Source organism: Marmota flaviventris, chromosome 3 (assembly GCF_047511675.1).
Source record: "Marmota flaviventris isolate mMarFla1 chromosome 3, mMarFla1.hap1, whole genome shotgun sequence".
NCBI lineage: Eukaryota > Metazoa > Chordata > Mammalia > Rodentia > Sciuridae > Marmota > Marmota flaviventris.
The window spans coordinates 49603074-49623535 of NC_092500.1; positions in this window are offsets into that span (position 1 = coordinate 49603074).

Genomic DNA, 20462 nt, shown 5'->3' on the forward strand with positions numbered 1-20462 from the left:
ATTTAAGATTGCCTGTTAATGTTTTGCAGAGATACTGCTTTAAGAACACACAACCTGGGTTAATTTAAGATAAGGAGTTATCACCTACAGGAGAGAGAGATAGACATTAAAGCCCAGTACTCTTAGTATAAGGCTGTTGAAACTTATTTGCTAGATGTTTAAGATTAAGTTTTAAAATTAAAGTTAAATTAAAAGGGCCAAGAAAACCAATATTTGGCTCTTGCCCTCTAAGTCAGTCTGAATCAGGGAATAGGGGACTTCTCCAAAGAGCTTTGCAACTCTAGGCCACATAACCTCCCGATCAGGGAGATTAATGAGACCAGTGGAGGACAGAAAGCCAATCAGTGCATTTGCTGTGAAGAGGAGGGTCATCAGAAAAGGGAGACATCCCTGATGCTTCCAAGGGAAGCCACATGGTCAAGCAAGGCCTGGACCCATCCTAGCGCAATGGCACTAGCAGAACTGAGAAGCTGCTGTGAAGTTCCCCGAGGAATCCCAGGGAAGCTCAGCTGACTGTTAACAATAGATAAAAACAAAAGTCAGTTTGACTTGCTTCATCTTAAACACTTAGCAAAGACAGTCAAAGCCAAAGCACAGCTGTTCCTGGACATTTTAAATAATAATAATAGTTAAATGTAATTTCCAAAAATAAGTAAATTGGAGGCTACAAAAGAGATTCTCAGACAGGAATGCCTGATAACTATCAAAAGGAACTGCCAGAGTAGTTTTTAGTTTAAAGTTTATTTCTAACCTACACAGGTAGGCTTAGTGTTTGCAAGTATGGTTATCCAGCCCTAAGTAACAGAATTAAAGATTTCTCTATTAGACACAGAGGTCATACTAGTAAAACGATTTTACAAGATCAGATGACATTAAATTATTAAACTATATCTTAAGGGAAAGAACGTCTGTAACCCTAAAAGTTAAATGTTGTGTTTACATCCCTGACATTTCTGGCAATGTGACAAATGTCCTTAAAGATTTACATGCTCAGATAGAAGCCATGTCCTCAGCAACTTTGTCATGGAAACAATATCTTAGCTCCTAGTTCTTGGTACTTCCTGGTGGAAAACATTGTTAGTCTTTGTCTTTGCCATCATACTCATTGGCATATTCCTGTGCTATGGCATTTATTGCTGCATCGATATGGTTCCAGTACTAATGAATTCTTGTTTCTCTTATAGACCATCCATCACTCAAATGGCCCTCCAGACTATTACTTCTCAATTGGACTTCTATCATAGACCACTTGATAGACCCGATTTTTAAAGGGGGACTCCAAACTGCTTGCCCCACACCGTCCCTTTTCAGCCTGAAGAAGCCAGAAAGATCTTCTTCGCCCCCCTTCCTTACAGCAGTAAGGAGTTCCCAACTTAGAGGGGGGAATGAAGCCAGATTTAAAGTTAGGTAGTCAGTGTAGTTAGGTAAATCGGGTCTAATACCAAGTGAAATCTAAAATGGAGGCCATGCTGGCAATGATTCCAGGAAACACAGGACAGCTCATGGAATGTTAATGAAGTCCCAAAAAGGCCCTAGGCCAAAGTCCACCTCAAAGAAATGTTAATGAACAGCCCCCAGCAAAAAGGTGCTGACTCAGAAGTCCTTCCTGACCAGATTACTTCTTTGGCCCACCTGTGTCCCACCCCTCGGGCCTTCCCACCTACATTCCATCACTGAAAGAACTATAAAAAGGGGAGACAACATCCCTTCCACGGATTCCACCTCTTGGGTCCCCTTCTTCCTCAGGGAGAAGTCTTTTCTGCTGTCCTTTAATAAACTTCTAATTTCTACTCTGAAAAAAAAAAAAAGTATATACAAATAAGAAAATTCTCATATCTTTTGGGTGAATTGAACTTTTAACTACTGTAAACTGAGCCTCCTTTTCTTTAGTAATCTTATGTAATGGTCCAACAGCTTTCTTTTAATTAATGCTTTTGTGATAGAACTTTTACCTTGTTACTTTCAGTTTTTTCACATGTCCATGTTTTAGATATGTCTTTGGCAAGTAACCTATATTTAAGCATTATGCTATTTTAAATCTTTTCTGAGAATTTTTTTCTTTTGACTAGAACATTTAGTCTGTTTACATTTAATGCAATTATTAATAATTTGGTTTCAGTTATGCAATCTCTAAATTTGCCAACTATTCTGTATTACTTTTCCTCCTCTTTCTTGCCTACTTCTGGATTTTTAATTTTTTTGTGATTGTATTTTTCCCTCTAAATTTGACAGTTTTATACTTTTTGTCTTAAATAATTATTGTAGAAACTACAGCATCCTTCTGTGACCTGCCAAAGTCGAATGTCAAATTTCATGCTTACTTACTCTCCTCTTAGATAATACCAAGCTGTTAGAACTCTGTTTTTAACCTAATTCACTCTCTCACTTATATGCAATATATAGTATTCTCTCTCTATGTACTATTTTGCAATTTCCACAAGACATTATTATTAGTGTTTTACATGTTCAACTTTCATTTAGATTGATCTACATATTTATCACTTTCATTGCCCTTCATTCCTTACACCTCTCTAAATATGCATCAGGCATTAATTTTCTTTCTGTCCAAATCTCCTTTTGTATAGATTATTTTGTGGCATAATCTTTCAGTATCTGATTGTCTGAAAATATCTTTATTTAGTTTCACCTTCTTTCTTGAAGAATATTTTCAAGGGATAAAAGTTCTAAGTTGGTAGTTACACCAATATGTCACTTAACAACCAGGACATATTGTGAGAAATGCTTCATAATGTGATTTTTCTCATTATACAAACACCAGAGAGTACTTACCAAACTAAGATGGCTGTGACATCACCAGGCAATATAATCTTATGGGGCAGTATCAAATACACAGTCCCTTGCTGACGGAAGTGTTGCTATGCCACATGTGACTACATTTCCTTTTCAGTACACTGAAGTTATTTTGCTAGCTTCCAACTTCCATGGTTCTTATTGAGAAGTCAGCTGTTAGTCTAAGTGTTGTTCCTCCAAAGAAAATCTGTCTCTCTTTTTTCTGGTTGCTTTTCAGCTTTATTTTTCCACAATTCACTATGTGAATTTGGGTTTCTTTTTTCTTTTTCTTTTTAAAATCCTACTTGAGATGTTCGACTTCTTAGAGTGAATTGATGTCTTTCATCAGTTCTGGGTTACTTTGAATCATTATCTCTAAGTTGCCCCTGCCAAGTTTCTAGCTTCTCTCTTCCAGTTAAAAATATATTAAATCTGTTCACATATCCTAGGTCTCTTACTTTCTTTCTACATTTTTCCATCTTTTGTGGCTTTATGCTTCTTTCTGACTAAATTCTTCTCACCTATTTTTTTTCTCTTCAGCTGTGTTTAATTTGCTTCTAAACCTGTCCACTTAGTTTTTAATTTTTATTTTTGTCATTTTTAGTTCTAGAATTCCATTTTTTGTCTTATTGCAGGTTATAGCTTCTGTTCCTTAAAACTTTATGCCCTTCCTTTTGCTCCTTGAATACACCAAACACTTTTGTTTCATATTCTGTGTCTGATAATTATAATACCAGGGTCCCTCAGGGTTTCATTTTCTGGTCTTTTTGATAGACTCTTGCTTATGGTTTCTTTACTGCAATGTACTTTTACTTCTTGTGTATTTGGAAACTTATTTGTAGAAACAATTTGAGGCATAAATTAAAGTTACCTTCTTCCAGAGAGGATTTTTACTTTTCTCAGCCAGGTTCAGAGAGTGCTAGTTGTGCACTGCAACTTTAATTTAGTTGCAAAGTTTGAAGTTCCCATGTTGTTCTGTGATGCAAAGCTGGGATTCGGTCATTGTGAGGACATGCAGATTCTTTTTAGCTTATGGTGGGCTACACCTTGATAAGCCTGTCACCAGTAAAATATTGCAATTGGAAAATGCAATTAAGATACCTAACTTTCTGAATATCATAGCTTAGCAACACAGTATACTGTAAAGCATCAGTTGTTTAACCTGTGTGAGAAAAAAAATCATATATATTATTGAGCCAGTTATTATGACAGAAATTTCAATTTCCCTACTTCCATGTTACCTAAATTATAAGCTCTGTAATTTCTACCTCTTATACTCTTCTCTTCCTCTCTATAAAATGCTCATCCTTGTGAATAAAAAGGTATCAAGCAGTTATTTTTTTATCCTATAACTTCTGTAGCAGGAGTGCCAGATTATGATTGCTTTATATGTAGTTTGTAACCCCTTTGGAGAGGATAATATAATACGTCATTGTAATTGCTCTGTCTGTTTCCATAATTCACCCACTTCTGTCAATATTTGCTAAGCATTTACTACATAACCAGACATTTTTCTAGGCACTGAGGATATGGGGTGAATAGGGCAAATATGCTTACTGTCCTCATGGGGTTTGCAGACTCAGATAAAATAACAGTCCTTCCAGAATATATTTCCAGACTAATTCACTAAAAGTACATAGCTTAAAGATTGACGGAACAGTCACCCTAATCAGAGTTCTTAAAGCTAAGCCATGGAAACCAATTGTTTCTGACTTAAGGAGAAAGTGAATTTTTTGAAATGGCATCAGTTAGCTCGCAGAATCATCAGGAAAGCTGGAGAACCAGACTCAAAATTGGCAGGAACAAGGGCGGCCAGGCAACAGATAGGACCATATTTCATGCCATAAATCAGGTTCAGAGTGGACTTGTTGCCCCCACCACCCTAGCCTGTTTATCACAGCTAACAGTTCCCCTGCCAGAGATGACTCTGGAAGCCTCATGCATGGCTGCCCCACAGAATTCATGAGCTGTCACAGTGGCCACTCTAGCTAGGATACATTGTCCTATCCTGCTCATTTGTGACTGTAACTCCTGACTCAGATTCAGAGTATGAGTGACTGGTTGGCTAAGCCTAGGGTCACATGATTATTCTAGTCACATGGGAGGCTGGAAAAGGGAGGATCTGGTATTTTATGGAAGGTTCCATAGTAACACACTGGCTCTACATCCCTATTAAACCTAAAACATAAGGAATTTCCCAAAATAGTAAGATAGTGAAGTTAATGAACAGCTAGTTTCACTGTCATTTATTGCACATGAGTTCCTACCATGAACTATGCTTAGAAATCTTTTTTTTAAATTTTAGCTGCAGATGGACACAGTATCTTCATTTATTCCTTTATTTTTTTCCATGGCGAACCCAGTACTTCACAGGTGTGAGGCCCAGCCCCAGCTCCTAGAAGACTTGATACATATCACTTCACATAATCTTTCTTTTTCTTTGGCTTTTTTTTTTTTATTATACCAGGAATTGATCCCAGGGGCACTTAACCAATGAGGCACGTCCCCACATCCCCAAATCTTTTTATTTTTTCATTTTGAGTCAGGGTCCTACTAAGTTGCTTAGGGCTTCCCTAAGTTGCTGAGACTGGCTTTGAACTTGAGATTTTTCTGCCTTGGTCTCCTGAACTTCTAGGATTACAGGCATGCACCAGAGACACACCCAGAGACATAATATTTCTTAGAGAAATTAAATAACTTTACCAGGGTCCCATAGGCCTATTCCAGAGCTGGGTTTTTAAACCAGATCACCACGACCACAGAGCTCATGCCTAACTACCTTGTAACACTGCCTTCTCCTCACATGCCTATTTTTTGTTCTTAGGTTTAGGCTTAGGATCTTTTCCTGATTACAACTGAGACATTGGGGTCATCATTAGAATAAAACTTCCATTGCATATGGTATTTAAAATGATCATTAAAATTCAGAAAATCTTCCAAACAATTCATCAACATAATTCACTAATGTGCTAACTGTTGATTAATGCAGGCTGGTTGCTGTACATTACTGGCATCATAAATACTGTGTGTATTACTCATTAACAATCTTTTAAGATGCCATCTTCTTGGCTCGCTTAATGCCTGTTAGAAATGAATTTCCAAAAATGGCATTTTTAACCCACAATGTCTTTCCTTCATTCTCATCAGAAGGAAGTAGAAAAAGAAAAAAAAAAACAAAACAAAGTGTATCTCAAGATAAAACATGTATATGCAAAAGCCCAAATGCAATACATTAAAGTATACTCCAGGTCTTTACCTAGCTAACCCTTTTTATGTGTGTGAGACAGTCATAAAAAACATTTCATCAGAATAAGGATCAAGAAAAGGACTATCTTCCATCTAGGTTGCAACTATGAATAAATCATCTCAAGTTTTGAGGATAGTGAAGGTGTCTTTGTCAGACTGGGAACTTGGACAATCAAAATGGAAAAATAAAGCCAGTTTGGAATGCTGTATCAAAAAAGAACGATACTGCAGAAACAAAGGTAGCAAGAAGAGAGATCTCTGAGGGACAGGACACACTGGCAGCCACATGCTGAGCATACGACTTGTATCCAAGCACCGAAAGAACTTAATGGTTGCTTTTCAGTTACGTGGTTCTGATACACAAAGGACTATGTGTCCTGTAACTCAGATGGACACAGGGAAAATATGAAGTGGAAAACAAAATGAAGAGGAAGAATGTGAAGTGGCAAAGGAAAATGATAGATTTGTGAAAAGAGAAACTAGCAAAACAAAGTTCTCTTCTATATGTCCACACATGGAAACGTTTGAGGAATCACAATCCTAGACAGTGTTACCATTGGTACAGTACATGATTTTAGTGTACGGATACTTTAATTCACTTCATTATATAGTATGTAGTATGAAAATACGAACAAAAATGAATTTACTTTGCTACAAGAATTTTGGTTTAGGTGTTTCTCAGTGTTGGGAATGTGGTTTCTCTCAATGCTACCATAAGGATATTTGGGTTTCTAATTTTCCTGAGTAGGTAATTTGATTTCTTTGTCTTAGTTTTTAAATAGCTTTCGGTTTGGTTCCAGAGCACTGAAGGATGGCCAAATGGAGCCACTGCCACATAACCCTGGCAGAAATGAATGTCTTTGACAACAGAATCCACTATCTTTGCCCAAAGAAAACCTCTTAAATGCATATTGTACAAGAACACTTCTGGGCTCTGCTTCAAATTAAATTGGCCTAGATATTCATGGGGATGCACTAACAAGTGTTTAAGGCTAGATAATAAATCAGAAGCTTATATCACTAGAGCAGCTATTCCACACAATGAAGATAGTCCTCCTATTCCACCCCAGAGAGACATTTTTTCCAAACATATGCTGTTTACTTTTGAAATAGGTCACCTATTGAAACTGGAAGTCAATAACATGAAAATTGGCCCTTCTTTTTAGCACTAACTCTCCAATATCACAACCTATATGACATAATAAAGCAAGACCATCCTGCAACCGCGCATGAAGTTTCTTCCCAATGGATTGATGTAGCTTTGCTCTTAGCTTCCATAGCACAGAAAACATTTAGGTATTTCTTATCACATTACACCGGATGTACCCCGAATGTCTCCAGACTCCATCAAACAGGGAATACAAACGAAGTTATTATAATGCTCACAAAATGAATTTTATGTTCTTGTCCCCAACTGCTTTTACATACAAATTAAATCCACCCTCCACTGTTCTTCCTCCTGTCTGCCAACATGCATCCTTTGAGTTCCCAAGTATTTCGTGTGTTCTGTGAACAAGTTGGTTCTTCTGGTGTGATTTTTTTTCCTTCCTTTTCGTTTTCAGATCCCTCTTGTCCTGTTTCCAGTAAGTCAATTAAAAACACTCTGCTGGCAGGATTAATGGTACCAATAATGCCCAATAACACTCAGGACAAGGGAATGATTTCTTGCAGCTCCCAAAGTCAACAATCCAAATTTTCCAGGGTTGGTTTTATCCCCACCGTCCCCCATACACACATTGGGGATTTACTGAGTGCTCACTATTTTTCAGACACTGTGTGAACACTGTGGCACCTTCTTCATCATTGGGCTCTATTTTGCTACTTGGGTCCCTAAGTGGTATTGCTTGGGCTAAATATTTTGGTTAGGTCTTTATGAAACCAGATTCTAAAATGTTGACTTATAACTCACTGGGCAGAGACTCTAAACGTGACCAGTGGCCACAGTAGAGGAGAAAAGCATTCCAGCCCCTTCAAAGGTCACATTCCCTTTTTCTCCATCAAGAGGTCTTCCAGGGAGACCAAGAAGATGGAAAAAATCCTTATTCTCTTCCTAGAAAATGCAAATCAGTTCACATTCATTCATACAAACTGATGGTCAGAAAGGGCATCATCCCTCCAGTTTTAGAAACAGCTGAACTCTCAATGCTAGTCTTCATTTAGCTGTGACATTCTGCCATGACATTCTACTGATATTCTGATAAACAAAGCTGAATATATTTTTTAGCCTTCCTGTTAGATTATCGATAACTTCATGAGTTAACAACCTTATGCCATTGCTTTTTCTATGCTGAATGTAAAATGGCATCTTCCATATCATTAATTGTTCTTGTGATGACTCTTCATGTGTCACTCTAGTAACTCTCAAAGGACAAGGCACAATGTCCTCAGAGTCACCATCACAGGAAGCACAAGTCAGCCTGCACAACTTGAGAAATATTTTTGTTTTCACTGTTAATAAATTATTAAGAGTTTGGTATCATGCATTCACTACCCATAAGTTTCCCATAGCTCTTGTCTGGCTATCATTCTTTCATAGCAAGCAGAAAAATCAAACAAACACACACGGAAACAAATCCTCTCCCACTTCTTAAATGTATTTCTCTTCCATTAGCCCTGAGAGCCACATTCCCACCTTGATACGGTGTTCTCCGTCCATCTTCCTGCCAGTTCCTCCAGTTTCTCACTATAAAAAGCCACATGCGAAGAATAGTTTGACCTCTCATTTTGGTCACTTGTTGAATGAGAGTTATCAACATAGGCCAAGAAAAGGATAATTTAGGAGCTGACCTAAGTCTATGACAATGATAAAGGGAAAATTTTTGCTTGGCAAACACACTTACTGTTTATTATTTCTAAAAGTTAAAAGCAAAATTGGTGCTTAAAATCTATTTTTTTATAATGTTAGAAGTTGTCTCTAAAGAAGACAGCTTCTGACAGAGAATATGAATAGTTATAGAAGATATTTTTCTGCTGTATTTCAACAAGCTATTTTTGTGATCCTTTTGCCCTTTTAAGATATTGCTAATTCAATCATCAAGAATTACCCAAGGGAACCATATAACAAACTTTAAGTGCATCCAACTAGTTTTTGGGAAGCAAACTGAAATGAAGAGCAACCTATCTGGATGCTTTCCTGCATACTTGTCCACTGTAACCTTTTGTTCAGTCACCCATTTCTGTGTAGCAAACTATTGCAAGATTTAGTGGCTTCAAACAACAACCACTTTATTTATCCATCATGATTCTGTGAATTGACTGGCTTCAGCTGGGCAGCTCTTCTGATCCACATGATGTGTTTGGAGCTACAGTCTTCCTAGGACTCAATCACTCTGCCATGTCCAGGGGGCTCAGGCACAGGTCTAGGACTTGGCTGGGGAAGGTGAGGAGGCTGAAGCTTCTGTCTGTCTTCTGCCTATCTGAGTGGGATGCTCAGAAAGCTGGACCGGCTTCTCAGTCTCCCATCAGGGTCTTTCCTACACCAATGTGACTTCTAACAGATCTTTCACAGTGGCTCAGGGGTACCCAAAGCACAAATGCAGAAGCTGCCAGACCTTCTTAGGACCTGGGTGTGGACCTTCCACACTCTCCTAGTTAAAGCAATGCCTGGCCAGGGCTAACACAGATTTAATGTGGAAGGGAGTGAACACTAGACGATGTGATTCATTGAGAACCTTTTTTGGAGGTTGATGGTGACTCTATCCCATCCTCACCACATTCACAACATGTTCCTTTAAATAGTAAGTATTTTCTTCTAGTCAGATAATTAATTTAATTTGATTTTTTATTTGAATGTTTACTCAAAGTATCCAGCATAGTTTTTCCTTGAAATAATTAAAACATATGTATTTTCACGTAAAAACACCTATACTCACAGATTTAGACAACTAGAAGCTTGAAGTTAAGGTACAATTAGGAATCAATGGAAGCACCATCCATGATAAATTAAAATTATATATTTTTAAACCTAAAGACACAAAGCACAGCTTCCCAAAGAATGTTCCATAATCCATTGATGCTATATAGATTATAAATACTATTAAGGGGACAAGGAGTTTGGAGAAACTCTGAGTTAAGTAAAATAAAAGAGATTTTTTTAAATATAGAATTGAGTAGAACTCTAATTATGCAGAGTGGTATATAATATATTTTTTTAAATTTATTTGAATATGAAACTTTTCATCTCAAAACATTCCGGAAACTAAATTCCTATCCAACACTTTATGAGAGAATGATTCCTTAAAACATCATATGCTGTAAAAAATCACATTACTACCAAGGGCCTTTATTCTCCAAGCTTTTGCAAAATATTTATGGGTATGAAACATATCCCTGAAGCATGGGAGTTACAATAATTATAGTAATAGCGGATAACATTTATTGAATATTCACTATGTGCCATATAATGTGCTAAGAACTTTATGTACATTCCATAGTGCATTGAAGTATTTACACACATTATCCCTAATCTTCTTAATAATTTCCATTGTAGAGATTATCATGATCCCCATTTTGCAGACAAGGAAACTGAATCAAGAAGATGTGCAACTAAGAAGTAAGGCTATGGCTTGAGTCTGGTTTGTATGGCTCATGTTCTGTAGCTGAACTACAGCGCTCTTCAGCCTTCTCTTTGCATATCAAATCCAGTTTTCAGTTTCTACATTAATGCTTCAGTTTGGTTTGAAATTCTATAATTCTAGAGGAAACTGATATTGATCAAGCACCTACAGTGTGCCAATCCTTATGCTTTTATATGTATTTATTAGGTGATTTAGTTCTTACAGTAATCATAGAAGTATTGAATATTGTGTAAAAAAATAAACTCTTTCAATACTGAATGTTTTTAAACATAGAATAAGCATCTCATAAGCCACTTTAGAACAATTTCTTAAGCACTCACTCAATTCCGAAGTGCAAACTATCAGATTCTTCTAAAGAATTGCTTCATTGAAGGACTCAGAACATTCAAACTGATTTTAGTTTAACCATACCCCTTTTCCAGCCAATTACATGTCTAGTTGGAATCCTGGTGAAAATCATACAGAATAATCTGTTTTGAATTTATGTCTTTTAAATCCTACGTTCACATGATAATGTATATCTTTCCTAATTATATATACACATGAAATAAATAAATGGAAATCAATAGTACAGCTTGAATTTTTAGCACAATTCCTTTTCGATACAGCAAAAATACCCATAAAACATGTTTATTCTGGAAGTTATCTCAAGGCGGCAACCTGTAAAGGTGAGCACACATTTACAACCAGTCTTTCTGAGGTTCCCCTGCAATAGATAATGTGTTGTAAATACGGAAGTTAAGTTCCATGTATGAAGACCATTCTTAAATTTCCTCCTCTGCTCTTGGAGAGCAATCGACCTAGCAATATAACCTAGAGGTTAAAAGAATGGACTAGGGAGCAAAAACATGCTCGGTTCAAAGCCTGCTTCTGACAATTACTAGATATGTCACTTTGGGCAAAATATTTAACTTCTTGGTGCCTCTGTGTATATAAAGGAAGATTTAATTGTACCTAACTTCTAGGATTTTTTGAGTAGTACATGAATTTATACATGTGCTAAAGACAGGACTTAGTATACCCCCCCCCTCCATATGTGTGACAATCTCAAGGTAAAATATTCCTCCAGACTTTGGTGGACTAGTCCCTAACTGCTACTCCTTACCCATTTATCCTAAAGCAATCCTACTGGTGAACTGCTCCCCCTGATGACATAGGACTGCAGCCCACTTAGACTTTTCCCTGAGGGAGAGGAAATGTATCAGGAAACAGATCTCAAACAAAAGAATAAAGAAAATCCCTCTGAACGACTTAGGCATTTGTTTTAAATATGAGTGAAAAACCAAGGGTCATTAGTAGAATTTAGTAGCATCTCTAAAGAGAAAATTGGTATAAACACATTGCAGAAACTGATCTCAGAGGAATTGAAAATACCTCAGGAGGAGAAGGGAAGTAAAACAAAAACAAACCCCCAAAACCTCCAATTAGAATTTTCAGAGAGATTTAAAGCAATATTGTGCCTACTCCCTAATACATACGTGCGTGTGCAAACACACACACACACACACACACACACACTCATCATTTGAAAAAGAAATTAAGAGCAACGAAAAAGAACTCTTGGAGATTAAAAAATATGATTTCTGAAAATTAAAAAAAAATTTAAGAGAATGTTAGAAGTTAAAAAATTCAAGGATGGTTTCCGTGATACAAAGCTTAGTGACAGATGAAAAATTAAAGCAGAGAGAGGGAAAGAAAGGAGAGAGCTTTAGAGGGAAAATTCATAAGTGTTCTACACACAACTAATGGGGTTCTAGAAAAAAGGAGAAAAACATTGATGGCAATGTATTACCAAGAATTAGATGAGAATATATGTTTCATGGCTAAGGAAAGATTTAATGATTCTCATGGAATAGTCCCTGAATACCGAGCAGGAGGAAGGAAGCCTACACTGTTGACATCCTTAGGGAATTTCGGGATACTAAAGACCAATAGAATATCCTAATATATATAAAAAAAAAACCCAGTGAGAATAGTTAGGTCAACACAAAGTAATGAGAACCAGATTGGAATAGGTGATGTGAGATGCCGAAAGACAATCGAGTAATGCCTTCCAAGTACCATCCATTTACCCTTTGTAATATGTGGGGATGCAAGTCTCTGTTTGCTAAACCACACCAGCCCAGACACAAGAAGATCCCAAAGATAATGAAAACTAATTATTTTTCTGATTTGGTGTTCTTCAGGAGAAGAGCTGTCAAAGAGCTGGGTCTGAAAGGCCTTTAGGTTGGGCTTCAAGGAACACACAGCAACTGGGTTCACTGATGACTAAAGACCCCAAAGGAACCGAAACACATTACAGTGGGGGGACCAAAGACTAGGTGCCACCTCCTCAGCCAGTCTTTCTGAGGTTCCCCTGAAATAGAAAACATTCCTGCTATCTTGCAAATTCCTCCCATATAGTTTAGGATCTTCCCAGTGCAACTTGCAAATTAGTCATCTTGGTTCCCAGAGGAAGCCACACATTCCACCTTTCCTGCGCACGCCCCTTTGGCAAGATCTCTTATTCCTGCCAATGCTGTCTGCTAGAAGATCTGCCCTTGATAACTGTCCGAGTGGGGCAGGATGTCATAGCTCTTAACCCCACAGGCTGTATAATATGGTGCCTGGACTTAAGTTTTAGTCCCAATTTCTCTCATTTATTATTTCTCCCATTGGAGAAAATAATTGTATTTACCCCACAGTGTTTTTGTGATGACAAGATGTGATAATCCCATTTAAGAATTCAGCACAGTCCCCAGCACATAGTTAGCATTCAATAAAATTCCGGGTATATAAGCAGAAACACCATCGCCCTGATCCCTGCCAGTGTACACACTCAACGGGCCGCAGCCTGCTCAGGGCACCATCTCTCATCAATGCTGAAACTGCAGTTGCCTCGGGCAACATTTCACTCAAGTGAGAAGTCAGTGTAATTCTCTTGATTTATGACTCCACTTAAGTTCTACTTTAAGTACCCATTCTGAGTGGTGTTAGAAGTTTAGTGAATTTAGAACCGTGCTCCCCCTTCTCAGGCAGCTTGTACATTGCCAGGGCATTACAAACCATCTCTGGGTTGGGGTGGGGGGGTGGGCAAGAGGCGGTGGCACCTAGTCTTTGATCCTCCCACTGTAACATGATTCGGTTCCTTTGGGGTCTTTAGTCGTCAGTGAACCCAGTTGCTGTGTGTTCCTTGAAGCCTGACCTAAGGCCTTTCAGACCCAGCTCTCTGACAGCTTCCTGCAAGCTGAGCCAGGGCTGGGTCTTGCCTGCCCTTCACTATCACTGGTTCCACACTCAGTGCGGGAAAATCACTGTGAAGATGGCCTGGCTTGCCCGGGCATGTCTCCTGGCTCTTGCTTATTTCTCAAATCTGAATGAATGCAGAAAGCACTCTATTTCTAGATTTTCCAGAATAATCTGGATTTTTTCTGTCCACTTTTTCTCCACCTGGGGATTCTGGCTGAGGGTGAAGAGAAAAACGCTGCCCCCTCTTGGAGCAGTGCACACCAGCATTGTCATTCCTGTGTCCTGGTCCTTCTCCGGGGAGGAGGGCTATCTTGCTTTGGAGGAGGGAAAAGGAGGAGCCCTATTCAGAAATCAGTATTCTCTTTGCCTGGAGGCCCTTGAGGACCTATGGCTTTTGGCTCCTCTGCTGATATCCCTGGCGACAAGGAAATACAAGGGTACAAAACAATAGTTAGGAAAGTCCAATTGTTAACTGCCCAAATCTGATGAATCTTAGAATAGCACCAGATAACATTTATCAAGAACTAACTAGACGCCACGGCTTTCTTCTGTGTATCTACTATTTAATCATCGGAACATTTTTGCTTTGGGTAGAATTATTTACTTGATGAATCCTTCTCAATAGTAAGTGACTATTTCCATTATCATCAGAAAAGGTAGTATTTTATTCCCACTTGCCAGATGAAAACCTGGACTCTTAGGACAAGTTACAGTAACTCATCCAAAGTCAGTGAGTATGTCCAGTGGAGAGCTGGAAGTCAAGCCCACAGAGTGGTTCCAGGGCCTAGGCCTCCACTCACCTCTCACCTGCCTTTCCTAGACTGTGAACCAAACAGCTGCTGTGGTTTCCATCTCTCTTACTGAAGCACTTGACATGAGACTGCCCATCTGGGTTGATTGGGGGTCAGTCAGAATTATCTCGTGTACCTCTCTCTTGCTTTGAGTGGAGTTATCTCACTTAGATGTTAAGTGACTCTCTCCTGCCATCTAGACATCCCTTTCAGAGTAGGCCCTGATGTCTGTTTAGAAAAGCAAAATATCACCTAGTAAGGAATATAAGCCCAGCCAGGTGTGTGGTGGTACATGCCTGTAATCCCAGCAGCTCAGGAGAGTGAGGCAGGAGAATGATGAGTTCAAAGCCATCCTCAGCAACTTAGTGAGGCTCTAAGCAACTCAATGACACCCTGTCTCTAAATAAAAATATAAAAAGAGCTAGGTATGTGGCTCAGTGGTTAAGCATCCCTGGATTCAATTCCCCAAACAATCTCATGTAAGAGAATATAAACCCAGATTAAACCACCATTCCACCATTACAGAGGAGAGACTTGGGTGAAGATTTTTATTGTTTCCAAGCCTTAGTTATTTCATTTCTAAAATAGGAATAATACCTATATAATAGGGCTATTCTATATGTGAAGTGCTTAGCAGAGTGTCTGATACGTAGAGGGCACAAAGTGGTCATTTATTTGGCTTTTTCTTTCATCTAAGTTTGTGATAAGCATGCAGGTGCATTCAAATCTGTGGTGGCTTAAAGTTATTTAGAATGAGCTGGGCAAGGCTCTCTGCTTGAGGTCTCTTGTCCTTGCATCAGTTTCATTGCTTTTATTATTATAATACAAATTGCATTAAGTGCATGTCAGTCACAACCATGTACTAAAAGAATCACTCTTAGCAAAGGTGTTTGTGTGTGTGTGTGTGTGTTTTCTTAACAAACAATAACTACTCTATTTAGGCTTGTATCTATTGGATTATAATCAGAGTTAAGTCAATCTATTTTTCCCTGAAATAACTGAATTTATAATCTTAAATTAACGTGCTTAATAATAGTATTGATAGCTACCATTTATACACTATTTACTTTGGGTTACTTTGCTAAAGTTGAGTTTATTGTCACGGCCAGGGATTAAAGAGTTCTTGCATTCATCTTACAGAACAGGTTAGCAAGGTGTAGAGGCTAAGTATCTTGCTCATGGTCATAAAGCTAGTACCTGGCAGAACTGGACTCGGAATCCATCTAAATCCAAAGCCTATAATCTCTATCACTAATTTAAAATAAATAGAAATAACAATAGAAAATAATGAAAAACTTAACTCTTTTGCTTTCTAACACATCGCATATTTCACCAATCATATGATTCTTAAGTCTTTTAATACACAGGCAATGTAAATAAAATAGAACTAGTCTTAATAGACCATTTTCAAGATCAAGGAAGAGAAAGTCCCATGAGAATTTTTCTATTATTTAAACATGTACAGTATCCTTTGGAGAAGGACATTTTAAGAAAGTTATTGAAATCTGGTGGGCTGGCTTTATTTAAGTCTTCCATGAATATATTCCCTAGGCTTTTTCTGCATAGTGAAAAGGAATAGTCCCCGGTTGACACCTAAATTAAAAAGTCAAATTTTCTAATTTGAATATTTCATGTTGATTTATTTCATCATTGGTATTTGTTATTGTACCTAGTAGCTGCATTCATTTGGCCAATTTCCTGGGGGCTTTAGTTAGCAAACTTCCTGTGGGGGAGTGCCTTTGCAAATTAAAAAATAACAAATAAAGCAGACTCAACAGATAAATGATGCATCACTGTACAAAAAATTTTACGGCTTCAACAGAGAATAGAATCCCACACCCACATTTTTTTTATAGACCTGATTAACAAGAAATTTTCTTCAAGCAGATGGAGCATGAAAATTGCTGCCCCTTAGAATCAGTTGTCTAACTGAGTTTAATATTTGCATTTAGTTTTCCACTATTATCATTATTATTATTATTATTATTATTGCCATTTTTTAGCTTATGCATTCCAGCCATAGCATATGCCTCTAGGTACAAGAGGAAGGAAAAATTCAATTTTAGTGTTTGTCTTATTTGCACTTTACTTGAAGCAATTTGGTTTACCACATGGAGTGAATAAAGCTGTCATTTTTCCCCCCAAAAGAACACAATAACTATAATGGACTATGCATTCATTACCAAGTAGATTAATTTTTTTCTTTTGTTGAAGGACATAAAAGAGGGGATAATTTAAAATTGAATTGTGCCTTGTGAATCACGATGCACATTTTCAACCTAGGCGTCAAACAAGTCCCAGCTTTTCTGCCAGTGTTTTCCAAACCCATAATGTCTTTCAGAGAATATTACTCAGAATTCAATAGAAGCATGTTTTTTGGCACATATGTACTAATTTTCTGCAGGAAAATATAAATTAAAATATAACCTTTGACTTCCAGAAAGAATTCTCTGTGTTGTATTCTTGGCTTTCCTTCTTTCTTGGGGGACTTGAATTCTCTCTCTCTCTCTCTCTCTTTCTCTCATTTGTTTTTGTTTTTATTTCCCCCCTTTTACCTCATCTTTCAAAAAATTTCATTTAACATCTAGCCTCTGCTAAATCCTTCCTTATACATTAGAGATCTCAGCTGTGTTCATACCCAGATTCTGCCTGGCCCTGTCTGAAGTTTCAGAGCTCTAGTTCCTAAAAGCAGTGAGAGTTAGAGAGGATGTTCAAGACAGTGGGACAGGGTTAAAGGAGAGGGTCATCTCAGGAAGAATGTGATCATTCACTTCCCATTTAATCCTTTTGGTAGTGAGGACTGTGAATAAAAATTTTTAAGAGCTATTTTCATAAAAATATCTTTAGATACTGAAAACATGAAGAAACATTTTTTTGTAGCCTAGGTAACAGATATTAATAATAATAATTAACTTACTGAGCCCTTCCTAATCACTAAACTTTCAGCATTAAGTATCTGATCCAATCATGGCAATGTGCCTAACGTACAGTCCTTATTTTCTCTATCTTATAGATGAGGAAACTGAAGTTTAGAGGGGACATGTAACTTACCTGTGGACACACATCTGAAAAAATGGCAGATCCAGGATTCTAATACACATCTCTCTGAATTTATAATCCAGCAGGGTCTTCCATTAAGACACTGGAGTGCGGTGAGCCATAGGGTAGAACTCCAGTCTGAGAGGTCATTCACTTCTGTAGTGCAGATAGGAGGATAAAGGACATGGATGTGCTCTTAGAATGGGAGTGCATGACTGTAGGACTTTCTCAGAGCCTCTCGTTTGCTTCTTGGCAACCATTAGCTGCTAAGCAAGAAAGAAGGAACGGGCCTCTTGGTAGATGGTAGCCAAGACATGAGTATAAATGAAATGACTTTTGGTTTTCCCAGAATAATTAGGAAAAGAATCAAAGGCAACTGAATTTCTCATGGAGTCCAGTTTTATAGCCTTTTAAACCTCAGGTTGGTGAGGCCTGGGGAAACAGGTTATGCAAAGAACTCCTCAAATTAAGGTTTGGTTTGTAATGAAAGATGGAAAATGGCTCTCTGCTATCATCTTTTGATGTCCTCTAATTTTATTTTGGAATTTCTGAGAGTATGAAAACAATTCTGGATGGCTCTTTTTCTATTTCTGTTTTCTTCCCCCGGAGCTTGCTTTTTGGAACAGGACACACTTTGGCCTCTTTGGTCTCACTAACCTCATTTATTCTTCAAACACAATTGCCAAGTACAGAACCTCCACCAAATGTGCTTGCTATCAATCATATTTGGATATCTACTCTGTACAAAAGACACTGAGCAAGGTGCAGGCCATTCCAACATGACTGAGCCATGCTTCCCTGCTCTTAATGAGTTTCATTCAATAGCCACACACAAGACAAAACGAGACAGAGCTAAATAGAGGCAAAGTAAGAAAACATTTGGGTGCTTTTGGCATCAAGCACCGTGCATGTATGGGCGCTTTGCATACCTTCTCTGTCAATACTATGTGAGTAGATTTTTGTCTGAGGAAAGTGCGCTTCACACTATTCTTCCTGGTCTTTCCACTCGGTTCCTTCAGTAATTTAATCTTTCTTGGGCTCTCTCTACAGCCACTTTCTTTCTCCTTTTCCAAATAAATCCCTTCTCAAACACCCACTGAAATTACTGAAGCTTCTTCTCAGAACCACCTTCAATTCAAGCTACTAACAACATGTTCTTGCCAACTATTACTCTTAGGGCCATCTGTCTTCTTGTCTGCTCAGATGAGTCCAAAAGTATTTCTAGATCTTTAACAGTCTTTCTGCCACATGGGGAAAATGCATTTAAACTCATTAATAAGACCACAGACTAAGGGCAAAGCACTACGATCAACTTTTATGTACCCAATTACCACTTTAGATGTCAACTGTGCACCAGGGGGTTCTTAATGAGTTGTGTAAGAGTGTCTTTGGTATGGCTTTTTCTCTCCTTTATAGCCTAGTGTCCCTCCTGCTCTGATAGAATTGGAAGCTATGAAATGCAGAAGAGAATAGCAGCAATAAGGAAGAAGCTTCTTAATCGTGGGGACTTGTCGATGTTGTTCACGCTCCAGTGAACTACCTAACAAAGGTAGTTCTAAATAAAACAAAACAGGGAGAGAGACATGGACACAAACACACAGACACCAAGAGACTGAATTAGACATTGGACAGCCTGTAATAGGTGATCCCTGAGGTGCCTTCTCACTGAGATTTTATGGCCAAGTAAGAATAAAGAGAACTTAAATTTGAAAATTTACATTAAACTCATCCAGTTATACATTGTTTCCAGAGCCATCCTCTCTGTATATACAAATTGCTAAATAGTGTTAAGGCCAATACTAAGATCAAGTAAGGGAGAATAGAATCGATGCAATGGAAAGAATTTCAAAAGGCCATTTATTTTATCCCCAGTTGGCAACTAAATCATTCCATAAAAGGATGGAGGGTGATATAATGGAAAGACCATAGTCTTTGGAGTCAAAGAGAGCTGGGTTTGAATTCCCATTTTGTCCCTCAATAACTGTATGACCTTGGACAATTTAGCTTCTTTAAGTCTTTGTTTCCTGTTTTCAAACATATGAAACCATAATAAAGTTTTTGTGCTCTTCATAGACTGCCACACAGAAGGACCTCGGAAAAATGTCAGTTCTGTTTATCCTCAGAAAGCTGTGTGGATACAATTAAATATTTTTAAAAGATTTGGCTTACTTTCCTTTAGATATCAACACATTTCAAATTCTTAGACTTATAAGTTTACAGATTTCATAACGCTGCTGAAATGAAACATCTTTTACTTTTTTTTCTATTGTCTTACTTACTATTGATTGGAATATCAGTTGAATAACTTCACTACTGCTAAATACCCCTTTGTTCAATAGTCTTTCATAAATGTCAAGATCTCTATCACGTCCTGGTGTGCCTATTAGAAAACCCAGCCCTCCCTTGGCCTGTTTGTCAGAGGTTTTATGATGAAAAGAGTTCCTTTAAATTCTTAGTGTCTCACTAGTTCTTAACCTGCTTGAACACAGGGCCTGTTTTCCTTCTGGCAAAATGAAATAAACATTAATAGGAATTCTAAATATGGACGGTATATATCAAAGCTAGAGGAAAACAGAGCGTATATTATCTCCTTCTACTAAATGAAGGTTAAATTCTTTCCAAAGACTTTTAAGTTTAAATAGTTGCTATGTAGCCAATTGACTTGCAAGGTAACTATGGACAGAGAAATCTTTGCCCCTAATGGGAAGTGTCTGAAAACAAAGGCTTCTAAGGATAAACTCCTCCGGGCCAGGAACTGAGTTTTAATCTGTGATCCTCAGGGGCCAAGATT